This window comes from Aotus nancymaae, unplaced genomic scaffold, assembly GCF_030222135.1.
Source record: "Aotus nancymaae isolate 86718 unplaced genomic scaffold, 86718_ANA_hifiasm-v0.15.2.pri h1tg000006l, whole genome shotgun sequence".
Taxonomy (NCBI): Eukaryota; Metazoa; Chordata; class Mammalia; order Primates; family Aotidae; genus Aotus; species Aotus nancymaae.
Window position 1 is genome coordinate 72088177 of NW_026988417.1, and position 22167 is coordinate 72110343.

Below are 22167 nucleotides of genomic sequence, written 5' to 3' on the forward strand. Positions count from 1 at the left end.
TCTGATGCTCAGATGCTTAAACAAGCCTTATTATTTGGTGGAAATGATGAGCCATTTGCTGTTCAGAAGCTGAAAAGCAAGAGTTTGTAAAGAAAGAAGTGTCAAATAAGTAAGTTTGCACCAGATTGTGAAGGTCCTTCAGTACTATGTTAACAAATTTGGATTTTGAAATAAAAGTAGTATACTGTGGTTCCTTTATATGGTGATTTATTTTATATGGTATTAGGAGAATAGTGACTCAAGCAAAGTAGCAAATAATAGTGGCATTTTTAGCAACTTTGATACTTAAGTAGTCACAGGGGTACTCTCTTTTTTCCAATTTTCCAAATTTGTCTCAATTTTATACAGACAAGTAAATATGCAGTAGGCTTTCATTTACATACTGATGTGGTCTCCTAAGTGAAGAACTGTGACAGATAAGCTTAGAGAACTACCTTAGTCTTACTCACATGGGATAGAATTCTGTCCTGGCCTTTTGAGTTTGAGATGTTTGGAATGTTGGTGATGTTTTTTAGTTCAATTATTTAATTTACTGAGCTAGGAAGGAAATATCTGAAACTGGCATCAATGCTTGCCAGAAGATTACCTAGGGAAATATTAGATTTCCTGAATCCAGTCTCTATCCCTTTAAAACAGATAATTTAGAGAAGAATAAAAAATCTTGAAAATTAATGGCAATTTTGAAATAGAATATTTTGTCAAAATCAAATTCATTTCATTAAATGCTTGAGAAGAATGCAATGAGTAAATGAGGTATGAATAACTGTAAGATGGGGCAATTACCACCTCAGAAACAATATATTTGTAAAGTTAATTCCTCTCGAACATGAACAATCCCCTTACACTTGACCCCTTTCTATTGCCTCTTCCATGCTTGAACTCTCCTTGAACTTTGAAGATCCATCTTGAGAGTATGATATGGCTATCTCTTTTGCATCTGGTTATTTTAGCTCCAATTTGCAGCCCTAAAATGGCAATTATAGTGATATATTGCTCAAGTCACCCGACATGGATTAGTATCGGGATCAGCACATTTACGTACAGGAGTAGTGAATGGAGACTGCAGCTATGATTTTAAATGACTTGATTAATTCTGAAACAACATTTCAGAGTCCATTAGGTCCAGCAGGTGTTGGGGTGCAGACTATGCTTTTTCCCTAAGAAGCATATTTGATTAAAGTGCCAAAGTATTTTGGATTCATACATTATCTTTCCCAGAATAGTTTCCTTTCACTCTGTTAAATTTCCTTAACATCCACCATTCCTCCTGAAAGAGATCCCTTTTCTATTTTGTCTCTACTCAAGTTCCCTTGTGTCAGTTACTGACTGCAAGCTCTGTTTGAGCAACCTGAACAATGTGTTCTGTTCTTGTTCAAGAGGGCATTTACATGACAGAACTCCAAGTACCCCACCGCTAAAAGCTCCTGCTGACTCAGGTCAAAATGAGGCCAATTGTGCTGTTTATCCTAAGGGCCATTTTATCAGCAACTTGTGTCAAGATTAGAAATGTGTCTGGTTAATGCCTTAGTTCAATGCTTTCTTTAACTACTAAATATACATGTATATGACATTGTGCATCTCCCCTCCTCCCTCCATCCCATCTGGATGTCCCTTGTCTAATAAAATGTTTAGGGCTAGGTTTTTTTCATTTAAGTTCTTTAGGGTTTTAAATTCCTAGATTCTTTGTTGATTTCCATGTATTCTAAAGTAATTTCTTTAAAAAATTCTTACAATGAGCCCTGCATGCTTCATTACTTTCAATTCTTTTCTTTACAACAAAGAAGTTAACAATGGATCTATAGTACAACATTTATAGAGAGATCTTAAAATGTGGTATACCATGTATTGTTCTGTCATCTGTCCCCCTGGTATAATGTACTTGTGTCTATTATAGTACAAATCAACATGTATTCTAGCTATTTATGTATTACTACATCTGTCCTCCTTAGGAGACACATCTTATTCTTCTGTCTTTATGCCTATCATATATTTATCCATCTATTCCTTCATCCATCCATCCATCATTCTATTCACTCTCCCATTTATCTATCTAATTTATTTAGAGCCTCCTGTTATTATTACTATTATTATTATTCAGGCTTTATGCTTAGATACTCAATCAATATTTTTAATTACATTGAATTAGTATGCTTTTGGAAGCCTAACAAAGAACAATAAAATATTTTGTCCCCTCTGTCCTGATGGATAAATTAGATAGAAAATGATAGATACAAAGAAATATCTATGATATGCTGCCGGTAATACTGCCTTTAGTCATATGCAAGTAATGCTGCTTTTATAAATATATAATGTCATGAGAACATTAAAAATGTATAAAAATTTTGCATAAATAGGAGGCAGGGCTGGGCACAGTGGCTCACTCCTGTAATCCCAGCACTTTGGGAGGCTGAGGCAAGTAGATCACTTGAGCTCAGGAGTTTGAGACCAGCCTGGGAAATATGGCAAAACCCTTTCTCTACAAAAATTAGCTAGATACGGTGGCATGTGCCTGTAGGACTGTAGTTGCAGCTGTTCTAGAGGCTGAGTTGAAAGGATGGCTCAAGCCCAGGAGGAGGAGGTTGCAGTGAGTCAAGATCATGCCACTGCACTCCAGCCTAGGAAGGAAGGAAGGGACGAAGGGAGGAAGGGAGGAAGGGAGGAAGGAAGGAAGGGAGGAAGGGAGAGAGGAAGGGAAAGAAAGAAAGAAAAAATAAGATGCTGGACACGGGCACTAGAATCAGCTTTATGACTACTGGTTGAATAATTTGAGAAACTCACATAATCTCTCTTTGTGAGCTTTGTCATCATTAAAACATTGATGAAACTACTTATTCCACCCAGTTGATGGGATGTTGAAAGGCTGAATAAAAAAATATAAATAAAAGTATTTTGAAAACCATACAGCAATATGTATTGAGATGATGGTGAAGATGATAGTTGAAAGTATATGGTTATGTTTCAGATGTGCTGTGCCTGGGAATAATGTCATCCATAGCATGAGAGTTAATGTCTATTATGATGCTGAAATAAGTAAACTGGTAAAACTACTCTACTGTCTAAAGCCCTAAGTTACAAATTTACATGTACATTTGATATACTGACTCATACAAATTTCCTTCGCAAGAAATAGTACCAAGTTTAGCAGTAACAGTTTAAATTTTTGTTTTGTTTTGTTTTGTTTGTTCTTGTTGTTTTGTTTTGTTTTTCTTTTGAGATGGAGTCTTGCTCTGTCACTCAGGCTGGAATGCAATGGTGCAAGCTCAGCTCACTGCAACCTCTGCTTCCTGGGTTCAAGTGATTCTCCTGCCTCAGCCTCCCCAGTAGTTGGGATTATAGGCACCCACCACCATGTCTGCCTAATTTTTGTATTTTTAGTAGAGATGGGGTTTCACCATGTTAGTCAGGCTGGGCTCGAGCCCCTGACCTCAGGTGATCTGCCCACCTTGGCCTCCAAAAGTGCTGGGATTACAGTTATGAGCCACTGCCCCCGGCCCAAATTCTTCTGTTTTAATAAATGAAGTATATTATAAAGATAGAATACAGATTATTTTAATGTTGAATGAACCGAAGTTACCTAATAATTTTCTATATTGGTTTAAAAACTGATGTAATTTTATAGGACTGCTCATATTATAGTTCTTTAATACACGAGCTTAGAAATTGAAAGTTTCTCTGTTACTTTTATATTTTTCTCCTTGCAAATTTGGAAACAACTGAGAGATAAGATATAGGGATCAGACAAATAGAGATCGTTATTACTCACAACGGCTTGAATTAGTGAATATTGCTTTAAATTTACGGCCAGAGAGGGCTTGCTAATATATCACTTAATATGAATCTTTCCTGTCTCCCAGAGCTGCAGCCTTCCCCTTGGAGGAAAAGGAGTAGACCTGCTAAACTATCACATGAGAAAAGAGGCCCAAAAGCTTGCATACCACAGTCAAGCTGGTCCTTAAAGAGATGGACCTAGAAGATGGTGAGCCAAATGTACTCAATTACTTCTCTCAAATTCATCAATTAGGTAAGACACTCTTCCCATGAAAGGAGGAAGCTGGGGGAGAGGCTGAAGTAATCCTTCCATGCTTTGTTTCCTGGGGAATAGAGTAGAAATTTCCTGCTCAAGGTGCAAAATTTTGTAGTAGTAATAAATGCCCTCAATACGTCATTATCATCTGTTACCCACTGGGCTATTTCCACCACTGCAGAAACTCAGGCTGCAGTACTGGAGGTAGCCAATGTTTACTCAACTCTCTGAGGAAGAGAAAAGGGCCTTGCTCTTCTGTGTTTCTCCTGTAACCCCTATGGTACCCATATAGCAGCCTGATAGACTGCCAATATAGGAAAATCGTGAAGTTGCTCAAAAATCAATCTTACTCTTTTAGTTAGGCTTTCTTCTTCTTTCATTCTGAAAAACCAACATTATTGATTTTAATGACAGATGATCAAGTACTTTCAATGTCTTAATAGATGTCAGTAGTAAATTGATCAATCACTGTTGAAATGGGTGAAAATGATAAAATGTTTTAGTGCATGATATTTTGTAAATGTCATCATTTTGGCATTATGTTACTTTTCTTGGTAACACTTGGGTAGGAAAAAAGGCTAACTGAATTTTATAAACCTTGGTTGAACATCTATTGTGTTCAAGGCATTATACCAAGTGCTGTGGAAAATGCAAAAAGACTAAGACATACATAGTTCCTACATATCATATATGAACAATTTCATCCATAGGCATTTATATTCTGGTAGAAATGTACTGAAAAAAATTCCAACACTGGGAAAGCAAGGATAGAATACAAAGTCCAAAGTCAAACAGAACAAACTCTGAACTGCTTAGATTAAAAAAATGGAAAGGAGACCGTAGTGCTAAAGACATGTATTCCAGCTGGTGGGAGGTATATCTGAACAGATTGAACCACAGAATCCACCAAAGTATTATACAGCTGAACAATAGCACAAAGCTTTAAGAGCCAGAGGGAGCTTTGAATAGCTCAGCCAATGTTTCACTTTGAATGGTTAGCATTGAGCAGAAGCTTCTTGGGCCTTAGAAGAGTGTGGGAGGGAAGAGGATATATTATGAATATCTTATCCCTGAGCTTTAAAATGGGAACAATGGACTGCTTATTCAAACTGAATTGAGATGACTAACTTGTTTCAAATAGGCAAGAAACTCTTAACTTTAAACCTAACCATATTAATGCCACAGAAAGTTTTCACAAATGGAATTACTTTGTAGAATAGCACACTGTCATTTCTTAATTTTTAAAGAAGTTTCTTAAAACAAAACTAAAGCTCATGTCATCGGTCTGGTTAGAAGAGAGACTTATGCCCTAGTGAAATTGTCAAACAGGACTCAAGCCTGCCTTGAAGATGACAATAGAGAAATAGATATATGCTAATTAAGTTTCTTATTTGTGCAATTTGCAAAGTGTCTTAGCTCCCATCTCATCATAGAATTATAGAATTCTTAAAGTTAGAAATGTTTTTTTCAAATCATCTAAGAATAATATCCCACTTATTTCAGTAATGTCTTCTTTTTTTTTTATTGCATTTTAGGTTTTGGGGTACATGTGAAAAACATGCAAGGTTGTTGCATAGGTGCATACGTGGCAGTGTGATTTGCTGCCTTCCTCCCCTTCACCCATATCTGGCATTTCTCCCCATGCTATCCCTCCCCAACTCCCCACCCCCCCGCTGTCCCCCCCACTCCCCCACAACAGACCCCCATGTATAGTGCTCCCCTCCCTGTGTCCATGTGTTCTCCTTGTTCAACACCCGCCTATGAGTGAGAACATGTGGTGTTTGATTTTGTGTTCTTGTGTCAGTTTGCTGAGAATGATGGTTTCCAGGTTCATCCATGTCCCTACAAAGGACGCGAACTCCTCATTTTTAATGGCTGCATAATATTCCATGGTGTATATGTGCCACATTTTTCCTGTCCAGTCTATCATCGATGGGCATTTGGGTTGGTTCCAGGTCTTTGCTATTGTAAACTGTGCTGCTATGAACATTCGTGTGCATGTGTCCTTATAGTAGAACGATTTATAATCCTTTGGATATATGCCCAGTAATGGGATTGCTGGGTCAAATGGAATTTCTATTTCTAGGTCCTTGAGGAATCGCCACACTGTTTTCCACAATGGTTGAACTAATTTACACTCCCACCAACAGTGTAAAAGTGTTCCTATTTCTCCACATCCTCTCCAGCATCTGTTGTCTCCAGATTTTTTAATGATCGCCATTCTAACTGGTGTGAGATGGTATCTCAATGTAGTTTTGATTTGCATTTCTCTAATGGCCAGTGATGATGAGCATTTTTTCATATGCTTGTTGGCCTCATGTATGTCTTCTTTTGTAAAGTATCTGTTCATATCCTTCGCCCACTTTTGAATGGGCTTGTTTGTTTTTTTCTTGTAAATCTTTTTTAGCTCGTTGTAAATTCTGGATATCAGCCCTTTGTCAGATGGGTAGGCTGCAAAAATTTTTTCCCATTCTGTTGGTTGCCGATTCACTCTTTTGACTGTTTCTATTGCTGTGCAGAAGCTGTGGAGTTTGATTAGGTCCCATTTGTCTATTTTGGCTTTTGTTGCCAATGCTTTTGGTGTTTTGGTCATGAAGTCCTTGCCTACGCCTATGTCCTGAATGGTTTTGCCTAGGTTTCCTTCTAGTGATTTTATGGTGTTAGGTCTTATGTTTAAGTCTTTAATCCATCTGGAGTCAATTTTAGTGTAAGGTGTCAGGAAGGGGTCCAGTTTCTGCTTTCTGCATATGGCTAGCCAGTTTTCCCAACACCACTTATTGAACAGGGAATCCTTTCCCCATCACTTGTTTTTATCAGGTTTGTCAAAGATCGGGTGGTTGTAGATATGTTGTGTTGCCTCCGACGCTTCTGTTCTGTTCCATTGGTCTATATCTCTGTTTTGGTACCAGTACCATGCTGTTTTGATTACTGTAGCCTTGTAGTAGAGTTTGATGTCTGGTAGTGTGATGCCTCCCGCTTTGTTCTTTTTGCTTAGAATTGATTTGGCTATGCGGGCTCTCTTTTGGTTCCATATGAAGTTTAAGGTGGTTTTTTCCAGTTCTGTGAAGAAGGTCATTGGTAGCTTGATGGGGATAGCATTGAATCTGTATATTACTTTGGGAAGTATGGCCATTTTCATGATATTAATTCTTCCTAACCATGAGCATGGAATGTTTCTCCATCTGTTTGTGTCCTCTCTTATTTCGTTGAGTAGTGGTTTGTAGTTCTCCTTGAAGAGGTCCTTTACATTCCTTGTGAGTTGTATTCCTAGGTATTTTATTCTCTTTGTAGCAATTGTGAATGGCAGCTCGTTCTTGATTTGGCTCTCTTTAAGTCTGTTATTGGTGTATAGGAATGCTTGTGATTTTTGCATGTTGATTTTGTATCCTGAGACTTTGCTGAAGTTGCTTATCAGTTTCAGGAGATTTTGGGCTGAGATGATGGGGTCTTCCAGATATACAATCATGTCGTCTGCAAATAGAGACAATTTGACTTCCTCCTTTCCTAATCGAATACCCTTTATTTCTTTTCTTGCCTGATTGCTCTGGCTAGAACTTCCAGTACTATATTGAATAGGAGTGGTGAGAGAGGGCATCCTTGTCTAGTGCCAGATTTCAAAGGGAATGCTTCCAGTTTTTGCCCGTTCAGTATGATATTGGCTGTCGGTTTGTCGTAAATAGCTTTTATTATTTTGAGATACGTTCCGTCGATACCTAGTTTATTGAGGGTTTTTAGCATAAAGGGCTGTTGAATTTTGGCGAAGGCCTTCTCTGCATTGATTGAGATAATCATGTGGTTTTTGTCTTTGATTCTGTTTATGTGGTGAATTACATTTATAGACTTGCGTATATTGAACCAGCCTTGCATCCCCGGGATGAATCCTACTTGATCATGGTGGATAAGCTTTTTGATGTGCTGTTGTAATCGGCTTGCCAGTATTTTATTGAGGATTTTTGCATCTATGTTCATCATGGATATTGGCCTGTAGTTTTCTTTTCTTGTTGAGTCTCTGCCAGGTTTTGGTATTAGGATGATGTTGGTCTCATAAAATGATTTGGGAAGGATTCCCTCTTTTTGGATTATTTGGAATAGTTTCAGTAGGAATGGTATCAGTTCCTTTTGTATGTCTGGTAGAATTCGGCTGTGAACCCATCTGGACCTGGGCTTTTTTTGGGTGGTAGGCTCTTAATTGCTGCCTCGACTTCAGACCTTGTTATTGGTCTATTCAGGGTTTTGACTTCTTCCTGGTTTAGTCTTGGGAGGAGGCAGCTGTCCAGGAATTTATCCATTTCCTCCAGGTTTTCTAGTTTATGTGCATAGAGTTGTTTGTAATAATCTCTGATGATGGTTTGAATTTCTGTGGCATCTGTGGTGATATCCCCTTTGTCATTTTTTATTGCATCTATTTGGTTATTCTCTCTTTTCTTTTTTATTAGTCTGGCTAGTGGTCTGTCTATTTTGTTGATCTTTTCAAAAAACCAGCTCCTGGATTTATTGATTATTTGAAGGGTTTTTCGTGTCTCTATGTCCTTCAATTCTGCTTTGATCTTAGTTATTTCTTGTCTTCTGCTAGGTTTTGAGTTTTTTTGATCCTGCTCCTCTAGCTCTTTCAATTTTGATGATAGGGTGTCAATTTTAGATCTCTCCTTTCTTCTCATGTGGGCACTTATTGCTATATATTTTCCTCTAGAGACTGCTTTAAATGTGTCCCAGAGATTCTGATATGTGGTGTCTTCATTCTCGTTGGTTTCGAAGAACGTCTTTATTTCTGCCTTCATTTCATTGTTTATCCAGTCAACATTCAAGAGAAAGTTGTTCATTTTCCATGAGGCTCTGCGGTTCTGGGTTGGTTTCTGAATTCTGAGTTCTAACTTGACTGCACTGTGGTCTGAGAGACTGTTTGTTATGGTTTCCGTTCTTTTGCATTTGCTGAGGAGTGATTTACTTCCAATTATGTGGTCAATTTTAGAGTAGGTGTGATGTGGTGCTGAGAAGAATGTATATTCTGTGGATTTGGGGTGGAGAGTTCTGTAAATGTCTATTAGGTTTGCTTGTTCCAGGTCTGAGTTCAAGTCCTGGATATCCTTGTTAATTTTCTGTCTCGTTGATCTGTCTAATATTGACAATGGTGTGTTGAAGTCTCCCAGTATTAATGTGTGGGAGTCTAAGTCTCTTTGTAAGTCTTTAAGAACTTGCCTTATGTATCTGCGTGCTCCTGTATTAGGTGCATATATATTTAGGATCGTTAGCTCTTCTTGCTGCATTGATCCTTTTACCATTATGTAATGTCCTTCTTTGTCTCTTTTGATCTTTGTTGCTTTAAAGTCTATTTTATCAGAGATGAGAATTGCAACTCCTGCTTTTTTTTGCTCTCCATTTGCTTGGTAAATCTTCCTCCATCCCTTTATTTTGAGCCTTTGTGTATCCTTGCATGTGAGATGAGTTTCATGGATACAGCACACTGATGGGTTTTGGCTTTTTATCCAATTTGCCAGTCTGTGTCTTTTGATTGGGGCATTTAGTCCGTTTACATTTAGGGTTAATATTGTTATGTGTGAATTCGATCCTGTCATTTTGGTGCTAGGTGGCTGTTTTGCCCTTTGGTTGATGCAGATTCTTCATTTCGTTGATGCTCTTTACCTTTTCGTGTGTTTTTGGAGTGGCTGGTACTGGTTGTTCTTTTCTATGTGTAGTGCCTCCTTCAGGAGCTCTTGTAGAACTGGTCTGGTGGTGATGAACTCTCTGAGTTCTTGCTTGTTCACAAAGGATTTTATTTTTCCTTCACTTATGAAGCTTAGTTTGGCTGGATACGAAATTCTGGGTTGAAAGTTCTTTTCCTTAAGGATGTTGAATATCGGCCCCCACTCTCTTCTGGCCTGTAGGGTTTCTGCTGAGAGATCTGCAGTGAGTCTGATGGGCTTCCCTTTTTGGGTAACCCGACCTTTCTCTCTGGCTGCCCTTAGTATTTTCTCCTTCATTTCAACCCTGGTGAATCTGATGATTATGTGTCTTGGGGTTGCTCTTCTAGAGGAATATCTTTGTGGTGTTCTCTGTATTTCCTGGCCTTGAATCTTGGCCTGCCTTGTTAGGTTGGGGAAGTTTTCCTGGATAATATCCTGAAGAGTATTTTCCAGCTTGGATTCATTCTCTTTGTCACATTCAGGTACCCCTATCAAACGTAGATTAGGTCTTTTCACATAGTCCCATATTTCTTGTTGACTTTGTTCATTCCTTTTTACCCTGTTTTCTCTAATCTTGCCTTCTCGTTTTATTTCATTGAGTTGATCTTCGACCTCTGATATCCTTTCTTCTGCTTGGTCAATTCGGCTGTTGAAACTTGTGCATGCTTCGTGAAGTTCTCGTGTTGTGTTTTTCAGCTCCATCAATTCGCTCATTTTCCTCTCTAAGTTGTCCATTCTTGTTAGCATTTTGTCAAGTCTTTTTTCAAGGTTCTTAGTTTCTTTGCATTGGGTTAGAACATGTTCTTTTAGCTCACGGAAGTTTCTTATTATCTTCTTTCTGAAAGCTGATTCTGTCATTTCATCACACTCATTCTCCATCCAGTCTTGTTCCCTTGCTGGTGAGGAGTTGTGCTCCCTTGTAGGAGGAGAAGTGTTCTGGTTTTGGGTGTTTTCATCCTTTTTGTGCTGGTTTCTTCCCATCTATGTGGATTTATCCACCTGTTGACTTTGTAGTTGTTGTCTTTCTGATTTTGGTAATTTTAAGTCTGCTGTGGCAGAACTCATAAACCCCCTGCTCTTCCCCCCAGGTGTTCTGTCCCAGGGAGTTACGGTTTTATGATGTTCCCCTGTGCGGTTGCTGTTTTCCCTGCCCACAAGGTGGCAGCCTAGTCACACTCAAGCTGCAGAGGCTTCGCTAAGCTGCTGTGCGCTCCACCCAGCTTCCGTGTGAACTTCTGGGTGTAGTTAGAACTGCTTCCGCTATGTTGGCCCACCCCTGTAGTGAGGGAGTCTCTGTAGTGGCGGGTTGCCTTGGTAGATTGCCCTGGGAACAGCAGGGTGCCTATGGAGAACGCCCCTCCTCCACAGAGCTGGACCATCCCAGTTTCAGTTGTGTTTGCAGTGGCGCTTTTTTTTTTTTTTTTTTTTGCTCAGGAATCTCCTGTCTTCACTCCCTGTTTCAGGTCTTCTTCCTGGGTAAGAGGGGACACCGTCTCATCTGATCTGCCTCCGGAGCCGCTGCGTTGGCTGAAGCCGCGGCTCGGAGATTCGTGGTGCTGGCCTGGCTCCCCGTTTCAGCTCCCCTTGCTGGCTTATAGGGGACTCAGACTCTCTCACTCTGTACAGTGAGCCGTTGCCGCATGGTGCCGGCCCAGCGGCTGCGCCGTTCAAACCAGCGGCGCTGGCGACCCGTGTGGCTCCTCTGCGTGTGAATCTCCTGGTCTGTGGGCAGTAAAAATCTGTCTGGAAATATGGCGTCCACTCACCCTCTGTGCTTTCTCTTGGAGCTTCATTCCCGAGTTCCTCCTAAGCGGCCATCTTGGATCGATCCTCTGTAATGTCTTCTAAAGCATCCCTCATAGTCATAGGAAGCACATTTATCTCCTGAGGAAGCCATAGTTTGGTACTTTTTATGATTACAAAGTTCTTCTTTTTATGGTGAGACAAAATCTTCTATCTTAAAACTTCTATGACTAATTCTGTTTCTGACCTTTATACAAAGACAGACCAAATCTACATTTATTCTTTGCATGGCATATTTTCCAGGAGGATATCTTACAAATGATGTTTCTCTGTGTTTTATTTAACTACCAGTGATATCCCATTCTAGTCCCATACACTCTTTTGAATCTTTTCCACATTCCACTTCCCATACAAAATTGTTGCAGGGTGACTGGGGTGCTTAAACAAGTGTTGAGCTTTGCATGAACAGATGGATGCATAGAGTTTTAAGGTGTGAGAGAGGTTCAGAGGAAAAGCTATTTGTTTTAAATAGGGATGCTCTGCAGACCACTGGTGTATGAAATTTGCCCACTAAACCATTTCTGAGTGGGCAAGAAAACCTGGTAGCCCATTTTCTTAGCATTTAGTGGTGAATTACCACGAAACAACTGCTCTATCCTGTTTTATGTGATTATATGTTTCTATCTTGGACCTTATCTTTATGGATCAAAGCAGGAAAAACATATTTCTCTGTAGAAAGGTGCTTAAATTGGGGGTTAATTTGTCCAAAATTGTGTGTGTTTATTCATTGTGCAGGGTAATTTCTCATGTATCCATTGTTCTCATTTTTCTTGAATTGGTGTTGTCTGAGGCACTACCAATTGTTGAGGTGCAAATACCAATTATTACTCAGAAATAACCACCTGGTTATCTTCAAGGTCTCAAGCTTTGACTTGAATTACTTTATCTCTTGAAACTCTATTTCCCTATGAGTTTTAAGTGGTAGCAGGGTTTTTCAGGCAAAAAAATTAAGGATTTCCTTAATGTCTAATTTTAAGGAACAGGATTATAACAGAAAGTGAATGGTTATTCTAATTATCTAGGAAAACTTATGCATTGTAGGTTAATGTAGGAGTGATGCCAGGGGTGTGGAGTGGAGTGCTGAGTCTGTGTGAGGACCCTGACTAAAGAGGTGGTGCATGGGGCTCTGTGTTTTAAGAGCACTCTCCTTCATTAGAACTTCTGCAGTTCACATTTTCCTCAAACACCAACAACTTGTTAACATGTTTTGCCTGAGAAAATGAGTAACCAAACTTTCACACCCGTTAAAGACTGGAGAGTAGGCAAACTTCATGCCGTGATGCACCACAGAGGGACCCTCTTTTTAAGTTTGCAGAGAACTCTTCTGGTGCCTCCCCCACCATTCTTTCCAACCTCCAGCCCTTTGAGACACCAGCCTGACACTAGTTGTGTCTATAATGAATGAGGAGGAGTGGTAACATCCCATTCCCTGTCGCAGACCTGAAAAATTCCATTGAAATATTTTCTCTGAAGCAGAATCTGACCTCAGGCCTACCATATCCTTTGTTCACATTTCTCACTCTGCTCACCACTGAAGTGGTGAATTTTAACACAAGAAGCTCAAGAAAGATTTGCAAAATAGGGCATAGGGATGTAAAAATCCTTATTTTATTAACACTGTAAATTCCCCTTCCTCAGAATTTCCAATTTTTCCCTGCCTAGCAGCATAAAGACAGTTAAAGGGACTTTTGGTGACATTCCCCTTGTTTAATGAAGCTTGGAGTTATGGGCAAGTGCCTTGAACTGCTATTATTATCTGCATGAGTGAATAAGGGCTGAGGGTCCAGATCTGTGCAAAGAGTTTTATTGCAAATAGGCACATTGATCATTCATAATCAGACCTACCAGGTCAGCAGTGCTGCAGTGCCAGCAGGCTCTGAAAAAGCTGACCAAGGGAGCAGTAGTGCTCGTAGGTTAATGTAATATTCAGGCAGAGTAAGATGTTTCTTATATGCTCATCTCTGCTTTTTTTTTCTTTCTTTTTTTCTGGCAGTATGGGAATGAGAGCTAAAACACACTTGAACTATATCTCGCATAACCAATTGCAAAGCCATCCTCTGTTCATCTGAGGGTTCTACCTGTTTCCAGAGCCTTGCTTCTTTTAAAAGTGTATTCCTTCCATGTAAAGGTTTGTGCTTTAGATCTCCTATTGCCATGCTATTTAGGGTATTATAAAACTGCTTTGTTGTAAATATATTATCTTCTGTTTCCTGATGTTATCTCACATGAGAAGTCACATTCAGAAGACAGCAGTCGCAAGACATCACTATTTGAAGTTTCAGAGTGAATGTCATACCAAATGTTTGTTTCTTCATTATTCCCTGGGCTAATAAGTTTTAAAATATATATTTGAATACATCAACATATTATTTAAAAATTTAGCTTTGTGTAAATTACTGTATTTATAAAAACCTGATGAAAATATTGCTATCATGATCCATTAGACTGGTATTCATTTCACATCGGCATCTCTGTGTGTATTGTACTGCCGAAGCCATCACTTGGGGACAATTAAAAAGGTGAGTGCCTTCTTCTAGGTATACAAGTTTTGCAGAACTAGAAATATATATGTTTTAGGTTTTCTGCTTCCCAATTCTCTCAAAAGAGTAACAAAAGTACGGACGTATTAATCACTGAAGGGCACAGTGATACTTGTAGGCATGTAAAATTTTAGCAGAGTCTCAAATCTAAGAGGAGGATTTCGAGATTAATAGCATATGCCGAGAGCACCAGAAACCTAAAATGATATTCCATGTTTATACAGCAAAATGGTGTTGCTAGCCCATTGTGAATTGGATGTGCTTTGTGAATTATTTTCCTATTGGTGATGAATTTGCAGTGATATAGCCACATACAATCACTCAGTTGACCTTGTGACCAATGACAAGCATATGTCAGATGGTTGGCAAGGGTGGGAGTTTACTGTCATTTGAATGATGATTCCATGAGCTTGTTAGTATGATCTCCTCATCAGCTATGCTGAGTGAGCACAGGGTACATCAAAGGGTTAAAAAGAAAAATGTGACCAGTTCGTTAATCACTTCTTCAGAGACCTGATTCAGGAAATCATTGGAATTCAACTGAGGGCATGATTCTTCCACCTTGTGTTGAGAATGAGACAGAATTCTTATTGTAAAACAACCAAATATGTATATTTACATATGGAAATAGTTTTAGATTTTTTGCCACATTGTCAAATAAACTTACCATCATCCTAAAATCATCAAATTTCAATAACCAGGCTTTGATTATTGATTTGTGGTTAGCTAAATACTTACTCAATATTGAAGGTAATGATAGTTCGATTTAAACTCTTATTTGGGAAAATTTGAATCCTAGAGTTTTAGAAATTAAAGGAACATAATGATTTAATAACTGAATAGCTAAGTTATCTTGAGGGTCAGGAAAGTTAAATGACAGTCCTGAGGCCATTCTGCTGGAGATCTGAGATTTAAGCCTTGGGACTCCTAGTTTTTAGTTCAGTGTTCCTTACCTTATGCTCTGTAGTAATTTGCATCCTTCAGTTTTGCACGTATGAATATTCATTTCTGATGCCAAAAAATGTGAATAATAAAACCATTCTGGTAACCATGGTAATTTTATATGAGACTTCTATTCTTTTTTATTGTCTTTTCATTTGTTTGACTAGTAAGCTTTAAAAAAAAACCTTTTTCCAATACATTCAACACAAACTGTCCCTTTAAAACATATTTTATTTGAGAATTATTTTATACTTATAGAAAAGTTACAAGAATAGCACAACTAATTCTCACATACTCTTTACCCAGCTTCCCCAATATTAACATTTTATCAGATTTACTTCATTCTCTATTATATAAGTAGCTTTTTATTTATTTTGTAACCATTTGAAATCATTGCAGATATTGAAGCTTAATATTTCAGTGTGTATTTCCTTAAAACAAGAGCATTTTCCTATATAACAACAGTACGACCATCAATATCCGGGTATTAGCATTGACAGAGCCACCATGTAATCCACAGTCCCCATTCAAATTTCACCTTTTACTCCAATTATATCTTTTAAAGGTCCAGGGTTTAACTGAGAATTATTTGCTGCATTAAATGTCATGTCTCTTAAATCTCCTTCAGTCTGGAAAATTTCTCAGTCTTCTCTTGTCTTTCATGATCTTGACAATTTTGAAGAGTATGAGCCAGTGACTTTGTAGAATATCCCTCAATTGGGGATGTTCTGAGGTTTCCACATAACTAAATTCAGGTTCTGCATACTTGGCAGGAATGTAACAGGAATAAAGTTGTATCACTTTCACTGTGTAACAGTAAGGGGTACCCTCTGCTAAATTTTCCCGTGTTTGGTAGTTACACTTGGATCACTTGATTAAAGTGTCTGCCAGGCTTCTCCACTCTTCAAATATTTCATGCTTATTAAAAAATAATTATTAAGTATTTATGGGGAGAGTTTTTAAACTATATAAGTATTTTATTTCTCATTAGACTGTTACCTGTTAGTATTAGCATCTATTGATGATGCTTTTCTGATACAATTATTTTTTTCATAGTTGCCAAATAGCTATATTATTATACTGTCATTCCGCTTACACTTATTTGTTGATAATTGACTGTAAGGATGGCCTTTCCTATCTCTTCCATTTATTTATTTAATCATTATCTATTTATATCAATATGAACTCAAGGATATTGATTTTATTCACTGACTTACATTTTACCATTATTATTTATTTTGATGCTCTAATTGTCTCATATTTGACCAGTGGAAGTTTCTTCAAAGATATTCTCATGTCTTCTTGACACATCCTCTTCCTCTTTCTAGCACTTCTTTATTTTCTGAGAAGCTGAGATGTTCCAGGATCATCTTAGACTTTTTCTGCTCCAGTCTTGAATCAACCAGTTCCTTAAGGAGCCCTAGTTCTTTTTTATTGGGTAGTGGTATTTACAGACCACAATCTGTGCACGGGGTGTTTTCATTGTTATGGTGCATGATTTATTACATTATTACTTCTAGGCTCTGTCAGAAAATCAACCCAGGAAATATTTATATATTTATATCACACACATACATGCATGCATACATAGATATCTGTTATCTATCTATGTCTATCTGTCTGTTAGTCTGTTTATCATCTGTCTGTTTTTCTTTTTTTTTATTGCATTTTAGGTTTTGGGGTACATACTTCCAATTCCTGTTAAACATAACGGGGTTTATTTAGCCTTTTATCTTTTCGTATTTATAAAGCCCTTCTCCAACAGTAAGAAATCTGACTCTTATCCATCACAATATATTACTTATTTGCTTAATCTCCTGTATGTAACCAATCTGAAATATGCAAGTCTTGACACACACTGTGGGCCTCGACCACATGGGATTCCTTCTTAGCTCTGGCCCCAGATAATATGGTCAAGTTCCTAACTAACATGCCAGCAAAATCCCCAGCTGTGGTGTCTTATCCTCCCCATCCCTGATGAGTCTCTGTAAAATGTTTGTGGAAGTTCATGGCCAAGTCCTCTCTGACCTGGACCCTGGTTCAATGCAATGTATAAAATGGGTGAATTCTTGTCCAAAAGTTTAATTCTGACTTTGTCCCTGTCACTATAAACATGAAAGAGAATCCCTGGTCTGGCTCCACCACACCCTGCCTCAATTGCTGCACTGGTGAACATACCTACCAAGTTCTTGGCTCTGCTTAAGAAAGGGGAATAGAAAACTCATTCCGTACCCTTTAATTTCCTTTTTTCTATTATTGTTTAACAGGAAATAGAGCTAGATCTTTGTAGATGGCCTTACTCAACTATTGAGTCTAAGTCTTCACATTTTACCACATTTTAGTCTTTGATATTTAATTTAATTTATTTGAGCTTGTTATTAATTTTTGTTGCACTTAAAAAATTGTGAATTCTCCCCTTTTTATATATGCCATTTTTTTCTACTGAGGTTAAATTTATACACAATAAAATTTACCAATTGAAAATGTACAATTAAGTGAGTTTTGATAAATGTGTACAGTCATGTAACTTCCACCACAATCATGATATAGGCTAGTTTTACCACCCTTAGTTTTAATACTCTGCATTTCTTCGCAGTCAGTGACCTCTCCCCACATCCTGCCCCTGGCAACAACTTATATCCTTCATGTCACTGTAGATTTGCTTTTCCTAGAAATTCACATGAATGGAATTATACAGTATGGAGTCTTTGTGCCTGCCCTTTTTTTTTTTTTTTCACTTAGCTTAATACTTTTGAGATACATCCATGTTGTTGTATATACCAGTACTTCATTCCTTTTTATTTTATTTTGTTTTGTTATGGTAAGAATATTTAGTATGGGATCTACCCTCTCAACACATTTTTTAGTTTTTATTTATTATTGTTGACTATAGGTGCAATATGTTACAGCAGATCTCTAGAGCTTATTCATTTTGTGTGACTAACTTTTTGATTCATAACTTTTGATTTCCACCTTCTGCCAGCCCCTCGAAACTACCATTTTGCTCTTTGATTTTATGAATTTGACTATTCTGGGTATCTCATATCAGTGCAATCATTCAGTATTGTTCTATGACTGGTTTATTTCATGTAGCATAATGTCCTCAAGATTCATCCATGCTGTCAGGTATTACAGAATTTCTTTCTGTGTTTTTTAAGGTTGACTGATATTCTATAACAGGGTTGTTTCAACATCTTAGCTATTGTAAATGGTGCTACAATAAACATAGATGTGCTAATATCTTTATGAGATCCTGATTTCATCCCTCTTGGATAAATACCCAGAAGTGAGATTGCTAGATCATATGATAGTTCTATGTTTAATCTTTTTGGAATATGCAAAATGCAGACTTCCATAAAGTCTGTACCAACTTTTATTCTACCCAACAAGGTATAGAGTTTCCTTTTATCCACATCCTTGCCAACATTTGTTATCTTTTGACTTTTTGATCAGTTATTCTAACAGGAGTCAAGTGGTAATCTATTGTGATTTTGATTTGCATTTCCCTGATAGTGATATTGAACAGTTTTTAATATATTTGTTGGCCATTTGTATGTCTTCTTTGGAGAGATGTCTATTCAAGTCCTTTTCTTATTAAAAAATTGAATTATTATTATTATTATTATTATTTTTTGCTATTAAGTTGTATGAGCTCCTTGTATATTTTTGGTATTAACCCTTTACCAAATATATGGCTTGCAGATATTTTCTCCTATTCTGTGGGCTGCTTTTTCATTTTGCCAGTTGTTTCTTTTGCTGTGCCAAAACTTTTTAGTTTGAAGTAGTCTCACTTGTTTATTTTTGCTTTTGTTGCCTATGGTTTTGATATCATATCCAAAATATTGTTGCCCAGACTAATGTCATGAAGCTTTTCTCTTAGTTGTCTTTGGGTAGTTTTACAGTTTCAGGTCTTACCTTTAAGCATTTAATCCATTTTGAGTTGACTTTTGTATATGGTGTGACATAAGGGTCCAAAATCATTCTTTTGTATGTGGCTATCAAGTTTTCCCAACATCATTTATTGAAGTGACAATCATTTCCCCATGTGTATTATTAATACCTTTGTCAAAATTAGTTGCCTACATATGTGTAGTTTATTTTTGAGCTTTGTGTTCCATTTGTCTATATGTCTGTTTTTGTGCCAGTACTATGTTGTTTTGATTACTATAACTTTGTAATAAGATTTAATGTCAGAAAGTGTGATGTTGCCAGCTTTGTTCTTCTTATTCAAGATTGTTTTAGCTGTTCAGGGTCTTTTCTGGTTTTATACAAATTTTAGGATTGTTTTCTATTTTTGTAACATATGCCATTAGAGTTTTGATAGGGATTGAATTGAATTCATAGGCTGCTTTGGGTAGTTTGCACATTTTACAATGTTGATTCTTCTAGATCCATGAACATAGGATATTTTTCTATTTATTGTGTAAATAGAAAATAAATCTTCTTCAATCTCTTTCACAAATTTTTATACATTGTAGTGTATAGATCTTTTACCTTCTTGGTTAAATTTATTCCTAAGTATTTATTCTTCTTGATACTATCATAAATGCAATTGTTTATTGATTTCTGTTTTGGATAATTTATCCTTAAAGAATTACAACTGATTTTGTATGTTAATTTTGTATTCTGAAACTTTACTGAATTTGTTTATTGGTTCTAATAGTTTTTTTGTGGAGCCTTTAGGACTTTCTTTATATAAGATTATGCCATCTGCAAACAGTGACAATTTTTCTTCTTCTTTTTCAATGTGGATGTCTTTCATTTCATTCTCTTGCCTAATTGCTCTGGATAGCACATGAAGTTGAATAGAAGTGGTAAGAATATGCATTATTATCTTGTTCCTGATCTTACAGAAAAAGCTTTCAACATTCCATCATTGAGTATCATGTTAGGTGTGGGCTTGTGAGATATGCCTTTTTTTTTTTTTTTGAGGTACATTCCTTCTATAAGTAATTCATGGAGACTTTTTATTATTAAAAAAGCATTGAATTTTGTAAATGCTTTTTCTGCATCTGTTGAGATGATCATACAGTTTTTGTTCTTCTCTTAATGTGGAGTATTATGTTTATTTATTTGTGTATTTTGAATCATCTTTATATTTCAGGGATAAATCTCACATGACATAGTGTATGGCCCTTTTAATGTGCTGTTTAACTTAGTTTGCTAGTATTTTGTTGAAAATTTTTGCTTATATTTTCATCAGGAATATTGGCATGTAGTTTTCTTTTTTGTATTGTGCTTGCCTAGTGTGGTTAGCATAATAATGCCAGCCTTGTAAGTTTTGCAACCATAAAAATAAAAAATTATTACATGTTATTTATTGCTTGCCCGGGACAAGCAGACATAATATTCATGACAATAGACTTAAGAAGGGAAATACAATGGAAATGTATACTGCTACAGTGATTCTATATTTTACCAGAAGTAACTTAAAATTATCCACAAGTAGATTGGCTAGGTATAAGCTACATATATAATTTCTGGTTTAACCATTACATGCAGAGATAGAAATAGAAAGCAAGTGAAGGTATTAAAATAGCACTTAAAATTCAATAGATTGATATACAAAAGAAGTCAAAAATAAAATATGAAAGAGAAAAAGAAAACTAAATGAGAAAATTAAAAAACAAATAGTAAAATAGCAGACAAAAATTTAATCATGCCAATAATTTCATTAACTGTATACTTTTTATTTATATAGTTATATAACTTTAAAATTCAAGAGAAATTCTAAAAAAAAATAAAAAATTCAAGAGAAAAAAGTTTTATGTTTCTAACATTTCTAATACTCTTTATTTTTCCCTATAGATCTGAGTTGTCATTTAATGTCATTCACTTTCAAATTGAGGAGTTTTTTTTTTTAGCATTTCTTATAATGTATATCTATATATGCAGTATATATGTATATATATCTATATATACATTATATCTATGTATCTATAGATAAATATATTAGCAACTATGGTTCTTGACAATTTCTCTCATTTTTTGTTTATCTAAAAGTGTGCATGTAATTTTTTATCCTTCAGTGTTTTCAACATAATAGTCCAATGTCTCTGGCTTCCACAATTTCTCATGAGAAGTCAGCCATTAAATTTTGTCATCTATTCCTTTTCTCCAAGCCCCTTGAAATATTTTGTTTTGGCTTATTTCAAGATTGTCTCTTTACTTTTGGCTTTTAGCAGTTTGTCCCTGATATGGCCAGGAGATTTCTTTTTATTTACTTCGAATTGGATTTATTGACCTTTTTGAATCTGTAAATTATGGTATTCTGCCCAATTTGTAAATTTTTAGTTAATATTCTAAAAATATTTTTTCTACTACTTATTTGCATCTCTCTTTTCTTTCTATAATTCTACTTCCATGCATGTTAGATGAATTCATAGGCTTTGTTATTATTTTTTCTATCCTTCAGATTGGAGAAATTATTTTGATACATTTTAAGCTCACAGATTGTTTTTTCATCCCTTTCCTTATCTACCGTTGAGCTGATCTAGCTACTTATGTGTATTTCTCTATAATTTCCAACTGTTCTATGAGTTTTGGGCTCTGTACTCTGACACATTAAGCTTCCTATGGTCAAATTTGCACAGTATGAAAATACACTCAGATAAGAAAAGGCAGATTCTGTATAGTTTTATCTTTTAAAAGGAGATTTCTCTTTGGTTCCTTCCTGTGTTTTTTGCCATACTGTCAGCTTGGCTTTTGGATATTATATATTTCCCTTACTGTCAGGATTCTCCTTTAAATTTCTAGCTGCTTTTCTTGCACTGAACTCTGGCATCTGGCACCTTACCCAGTATGCCTATGTTTTTTCCCTACATCATTTGCTGTAGCTGTGGTGGTTAGGCTGTGCCCTCAGGCCAGAAGATTCGACAAAGCTAAAATTCATACTTCTTCAGGTAAACTTTTTTTTTTTTTTTTTTTTTTTTTGAGACGGAGTCTCGCTCTTGTTACCCAGGCTGGAGTGCAATGGCGCGATCTCGGCTCACCGCAACCTCCGCCTCCTGGGTTCAGGCAATTCTCCTGCCTCAGCCTCCTGAGTAGCTGGGATTACAGGCACGCGCCACCGTGCCCAGCTAATTTTTTTGTATTAATAGAGACGGGGTTTCACAATGTTGACCAGGATGGTCTCGATCTCTCGACCTCGTGAAAACTTTTTTTAAATATTAAATTA

The 22167-nt window shown here is 36.8% G+C and overlaps 1 long non-coding RNA gene across 1 annotated transcript in view; it reads left to right on the forward strand.

Annotated features, from left to right (window-relative positions):
• LOC105713370 (uncharacterized) overlaps positions 1-22167 on the forward strand; it is a 354073-nt gene that overhangs the window by 165763 nt on the left and 166143 nt on the right. Inside the window, exon 2 of the long non-coding RNA XR_010338179.1 lies at positions 3855-4021. This is a non-coding gene — a long non-coding RNA (uncharacterized LOC105713370). The remainder of the gene's footprint in view (positions 1-3854; positions 4022-22167) is intronic.